Source organism: Malus domestica, chromosome 08, assembly GCF_042453785.1.
Source record: "Malus domestica chromosome 08, GDT2T_hap1".
Lineage (NCBI taxonomy): Eukaryota > Viridiplantae > Streptophyta > Magnoliopsida > Rosales > Rosaceae > Malus > Malus domestica.
The window spans coordinates 14,423,666-14,430,342 of record NC_091668.1 but is presented as its reverse complement, the minus strand read 5'-3'; the positions used below and the strand labels follow the sequence as shown (position 1 = coordinate 14,430,342).

At 36.8% G+C, this 6,677-nt stretch overlaps 1 long non-coding RNA gene across 1 annotated transcript; it reads left to right on the top strand.

Moving 5' to 3' along the window:
• Nucleotides 1-1,042: 1,042 nt before the first annotated feature.
• On the top strand, nt 1,043-3,756 carry LOC103441470 (uncharacterized). Its single transcript, XR_530252.4, has 3 exons — nt 1,043-1,314; nt 3,110-3,153; nt 3,443-3,756. It is a non-coding gene; the product is annotated as an uncharacterized lncRNA (long non-coding RNA).
• The last annotated feature ends 2,921 nt before the right edge of the window (nt 3,757-6,677 follow it).

Sequence of the window (6,677 nt, the reverse complement as noted above, 5' to 3'; positions counted from 1 at the left end):
GATTTTTGGCGTATACGATCTCGAAGCATATACAAACAAGTTTGATGGTTGGATCGTTCAAACTAGTTTTGTACAATGTGTTTCCCATCAAAACGATAGATTCACTAACACTTGGAATTTATTAATACTTTCATCAACTATAACATAAGATTTTGTGGTATCCACTTGTGTAAATATTTTAAATTAACAATCAAATTAGTTCGTTGTATTCATATAGGGTTAAGGAGTGTAGCTGTAGAAAATCATCAAAATTGGAGTTAATATAACCCTTAAATCGTAATTTTTCGTTTATAACAGTCGAAAAATTTTGTCCCGTTACTTGATCTCTGAATGTTTGTTTTTTGCGATTTTTGACGTATGCGATCTCGAAGCATATACAAACAAGTTTGACAGTTGGATCATTCAAACTAGTTTCGTACAATGCGTTTCCCATCAAAACGATAAATTCACTAACACTTGGAATTTATTAATACTTTCATCAACTATAACATAAGATTTTGTGGTATCAACTTGTGTAAATATTTTAAATTGACGATCAAATCAGTTCGTTGTATTCATATAGGGTCAAGGAGTGTAGCTATAAAAAAATCATCAAAATCGGAGTTAATATAACCGTTAAATCGTGATTTTTCGTTTATAATCGTCGAAACATTTTATCCCGTTACTTGATCTCTGAATATTTTTTTTTTGCGATTTTTGGCGTATGCGATCTCAAAGCATATGCAAACAAGTTTGATGGTTGGATGGTTGGATCGTTCAAACTAGTTTTGTACAATGCGTTTCCCATCAAAACGATAGAAAAATATATTATTGTGTGTTTTTGTTAGAAAAATATTTTATTGTAGGGTTTATGTAAAAAAAAAAAAATTGAATTTGAAAAGAGGAAAGTCACATTTTCTGTAATTCTTATAATAAATTTAAAAAAAAATACCTTGTGCAGCGTCTTAATGTGATCGTCGCGCAAAACCACTTTGTGCGACATCAAATTTTATACCTACATCGCGTTAGTTGTGATAATTTTAGCGGTGCGATAGTGAAAAATAGGCGGTTTTTTTTCAATTTTCCAATTCTTTGGCGTGCACCTCCAACAAATGTTGAACCCCAAAGCTTTCTTCCCGAAGACCTCCAACTCTTTCTCTCTTCCCTCTCGCTCATCTCTCCCTCTCTCTTTCCCGTGAACCCCAAATCTTGAACCACCACACGAATCTCTCCCTCTCTCTTTCTCGTAGACCACCACGCGAATCTCTCCCCCTCATTCTAAACGACGGGCCGCCACGCTCTCGAAGCCGACGCGAATCAAGTCCCAAAATCAAGGTAAGGGTTTCTGATTTTCGATGGGTTTTTGTTATTTAGGGTTTAGGCTCAAATTGCATGTTGATTTCTGAGTACTTTGTCGAAATCTCCAGATAAAATTGGATGTTGGTTCTGGTTTAGGGTCAAATTGCTTTTTTTGTTATGTGTGTTTTGTGTATGAACATGGAGGAAAATGCTAACAATTTCTGGGCACTGTTCAATTATTTCTGGGCATCCATCTGCAATAGCATCATCCCTTTTGTTCGTTTAGGACCATGACATTAATGCCCCTATCCATCCACCCTCAATGTTTTGTAGTTGCATGAGTTGAGCTCCTTGGACTGGTATCAATTTGTTTCCAGGTACAAGCAAAACTTGCAAGATTGGCATATGAACTACATTTTGAATGTGCATGCTGGGTGGGGACTTGTAGAATTTATGATTAACGATTGTGATTTGATTACGATGAGAATATTGAGTAACATAATTTCGTTGTCGAATTCAGTAACTGAAGTAGTTAAGAGTATTTATTCTCGATTTTAATGTCCTGTTCGATTATTTTCACTCTAGGACTTGGCTAGTATGATACCCGTTTTTTCTTCACTGTTTTTGTAGGTTCGCAGCGAACTTAAACTCAAGTGATTAAGAACAATTATTTCTGCATTTGAGACTTTAGGTCTGATTATGTCTTTCCATTGTCGCTTGTATAGAAAAAGATACTCAACACGTAAAATTATAGTGATGGGATGGTTGGGATGATAGTATGTATTGAAGGTGGGGGTTTCTAGCTTGGACCCTCAACAAATTACAAAGAAAGAAACTCTCCCTATAGATCTGCCATTGGCATCTTCTTGATAATTTACAAATTTGTTTTAGTTAAAACCTAATAATTTCTTAATTAGACTTAAGTTTGTTAAGAATATTGGTGTTTGTCAAGTTGATAAGTAGTAGATAACTACTTATGTTGTTGTCTAGTCACAATCCTAGAGCAAATGATGGAGAAACAAAATGGGAAGTGAGTGAGAGTTTAAACTAACTGAGTGAGTTCAGCACAGTTCTTGAATAAGATTACATCAACTTTTCTCGAGTATGTGAGGTCTATGAAAAAATAATTGTGTATTTTTTGTAATTGCTCCGTTGAATACGAGGTCAGTGCTTGGCAAGTGATGCCAAGGCTGCCAAGAAGGGTGGTTGAAAGGCAGTTTAATGGTTTAGTTGTGTTGGAATTATCGTGTATCATGGACTTTACTTTGGAATGTACAATTCTCTAAAACCTGTGGTTTTAACCGGTGGCCTGCATGATAGCTTCTTTGCTATCTTCTTGTTTTCTTGTTGGGATGGGGAATTACGATTGGTGCTAGATTAGCTTCTTAGCCCCATTTACACAGTGCACCACGAATGATGATGACCTAAGGAGCAGCAGTTAAATATAGTAGCTCTTTGGATGCATTTAAGCAAAATATAAAAAATGAGGGTGCTAAGTCACTGTTTAAGGGTGCTAGAGCAAACATATTGCGTGCTGTTGCAAGTGCCAATGTGCTTGCTGGCTATGACAAGTTGCAAGTCCTGATAATCCCTCTTAATTGGAGTCATTGGGTTATAGGGCAAGATCTTCATAAATTCATTATTCTTTCTCATTCTTTCGATAGCGTAGTGGTTAGTTATCCTTTGCTTAGTGAAAATGTTTGCTTTTATGTTCTTTTTCGTTGTTTGCATCAAGAAATACTTCCCCGTCTGATCATGTTCTCCGTCTTTAGTTGTTCTGAGTTTATGCACTTAATTCATAATTACTGAACTTTTTTCATTGAATTGTCAGGTGAGCAATTTAAAGTTGAAGAACCCTATCCAGAGGTAAGGCAGGTAATACTATGACAGAAAAAAATGCACTTTGATTTCGCAAAAGTTCATTTCCACCGTGAGATTTTTATTTTCGGACATAGGTTTTCTGGTTTGTTTGTTACATTGGCTTGCTATGTTCAGGTGAGCAATTCATAATAGTTGTTGATGGGGCAGGAAGTGCTTTTATGTTTCCAAATGTTTGTATGGATCTGTTATCATAGTTACAAGGATGAATAATTTTGAGTTATGTGTGCTTGTTATCTGGTTGACCTCTGAATGGAAGTTCTTTTTACGTTTTTAAACGTCCCAGGGCAAGCAGATGAGGGCGCAGATGATGGCCCAGAGCGAGCAGAGGAGGGCGCAGCTGAGGGCCCAGGGCGAAGAGATGAGGAACTATGCCGGGACGGTGCGAGACCTTGTACAAGCCATACAGATGTCCAGCCTCCAAATCTCGCTACCACCACCTCATCTTGCTCCACCTTCGACCTCAGCGCCACCTTGCCTTGCCGATACCCAGTAGCCTGATGTATTAAACCTAGTTCACTTGTAGTTTTTCTTTTTTGTTTGGACATCTTGTATGTACATTTTCATATATTTTATAATTAAATACTTTTGCTTGGTTAATTAATTATTCTTTAGAATTTAATTAAAATTTTTATAAAAATAAAAAAAAATTAAAAAAAAGATTTGCACGACACATGCCTATGTCGTGCAAAGCCACTTTGCGTAACGCACGTCTTGTGTCGTGCAAAGCAGCTTTGCATGACGCACATCCTACATCGCACAAAGCCCTTTTGCGCAAAGGAGGATGTGCGTTGAGCTAATCCCTTTTTTGCGCGACGCCTGTTAGTTGTTCGTCACGCTAATCCTACCGTCACTGCCTTGGCGTGTAGGTTAGCGCGCGACGAAGGTTGCGTGGTGCAAACCCTTAGGCAACGATTTTTTATTTTGCCCCATTTCTCATTTTGAGTATTATACGAGACCTCGAGCTGCCCATATTTTGTAGGTAAAGAGTTCAAAGCCAAATGAACTAAATCAGTCATAGGTACCTTAAGATCCTGCAGCTTCTGGGCAAGATCAACCATCTTCAAGATGTGCTCCCTAACACTTCCCACACCATCATACTTCATTGTAGTGATTTGTGTGAGAAAAGTCCCAGTTTCTACTTTTTCTGACTCTGTAAACTTCTCCCCAACTGCAGCCAAGAATTATTTTGCATTGTCTTGTTTTGGAATGCCCCCTTTAGCTGCAGGTTTTTCTTCCCTCAATGCCAAAGTCAAGATCCATAAGGCCAAGTACAATCTCAACGTCTTCCTTCCATTTCTTGAAGTTAGAACCAGTCAAGGTCTCAATGTTTGTAAAATTCAGAGAGGTCATGTGAGGTGCTGAAAAAAACAAAACATAAAGATTTATAACAGTCAGCCATTATCATCTCAATATTGTTCCCAGAACATAATCATATAACCACAGTATCATGACAGAGACTGTTTATATTAGGGTTGCATAGCCAAAGCATCAAACACAAGGGCAATTTACGTAACTCCAACATTTTTAAGCAGATGAAGAATGTAATCTCGTCAATCGAATGCTTCACTATACATTGATTCATTTGTTTGACTTGAATAAATAAACACTTTTGAGCAGATTATTATTCACTTATTACAAACAAATCACGAGTCCAATTTCTTGGATGTCAAGCCAAAAACAACAATCCAAACACTTTTTAGCAGATTAGATGTTGAAATCCTTGTTTATGATTCACATTATACTCATCAGTTCAGTGTTGACAAATAAAATATGAATCCAAAAGATCTTCTTGGCAATTGGATCGAGTTTTCCTAGTGCTGTCACCAATCTGGATGAACTGACTTCTCTGCATAAATTTAACAAACACAAACTGGAGGGAACAAAGTAATTGTTGAGAGTTGTCCCACATCGGTGAGGGACAAGGTTTGCTATGTGCTTATATGGTCTTGGGCTACTCCCCATATTGCTAATCATTCATTATATTTGTTTGATTTAAAAAAAAAATCAAAATTATCTGGTTAGTATGCAGCGGAAGCAGTTAATTAACCAGGATCATAACATCATTCAATTTACGAATAATTAACCATGTCCTTCTGTGCAGACAAGGAACCCTAGCCACGTGGGTTGGCTTAGATACCACATGTAAGGCTAATCTACAAATAACTAAGCCAACGATAAAACCATCGTGGCACTAGGATTACCAACATCAACAAACAGATCAGTAATAACCAATATATAAATCACACATGCTGTAAGAACCTCTGACCAGAAGGCGTTGCCATTGAGAAGCCAACTGAAGTAGTCTTCTACTTCCAGCACACAACAGCGTGAGAAGCCAACTGAAAGTAGTCTTCTACTTCCGGCCACAACAGCGTTCTCTTCCAAATGAATAGCGTTTTAGCTCTCGAGTATCAGATTAGTGTGGAAGCAGGGACTTCTATATATACACATGTATATCACGCTAGGATTTCACTCATACCAGCCTATTATCAATAAGAGTGATAAGTCCTATCTCTTTAGTATATTAGTCCCATCATGACTCTTCCACTCAGTATATACTTGATAAGGATTTCAATAAGTTAGCTACGCATAATAAAACTCCACGACTTTTATTTTATTAAGGCTCTCAGCTTCCTTGTGTTCCATATAACTCGCATAACAAGTTATACATAACCCAAGTAATCCAGTTGTCATTTCATTGCCATTCAAACAAAGTTTTACATTTTTAACTTAAACATTTCTAATATTTTGTTCTTGAACTTGTGATTGTGTTCCGAAGAGATAAGTCACTATATGAATCTGTATCTTTAAAGCCCAAGAGAAAGGCATATTTTTTATCGGTTGTTTGCAAGCTTATGACTTAACCATTTATTTGGCTTTGCTTGAAAACAATATTGGTAGTATAAGAGCCGATAATAATGAATTATTATTTCAACCACTAGAAATGCATTATGTTTTCTTAACGTACGTGTCTTGATTAATTCATTGTTATTTTACTTAATTTGGTGCTTTGTCTTATATATAAAATTGTGTTGTTCTTTTACGTGCACTCATGGGACACAAATCTTGTGGTGTTTTTGCTTTTGATGGTTCATGTTTATATTGCTATTTTAATATGTCACTCAGTATGAGTATATCTTTTAATAGACTGTTAACAAGGTGTTACTTGGTAGTACTAATTTAATATGTCACTTAGTATGAGTATGTCCATAATATATGTTGCTTGATGGTTACACTACTACATTTAACATTTAGCGCAACGAACACAAATTGGTCGCGTAAAGCGTATTTTTGTTGCACAAACGTATGCGCAACGAAAACTTCGTCGCATAAAATCCGCCGCGCAAAGATCATGAAGAAAGACTTTGCGCGACAAATAAAGACATTAGTCACGGAGAAGAAGGCGCGACGGTTTTGCTTTCAACGCATAAAATTTTTAGAAACAAATATATTCGTCGCCAAAAATGCTAGGCTACATACATGGGACGACTAATCTTCGTCTCTAAAAACTTTGCTAG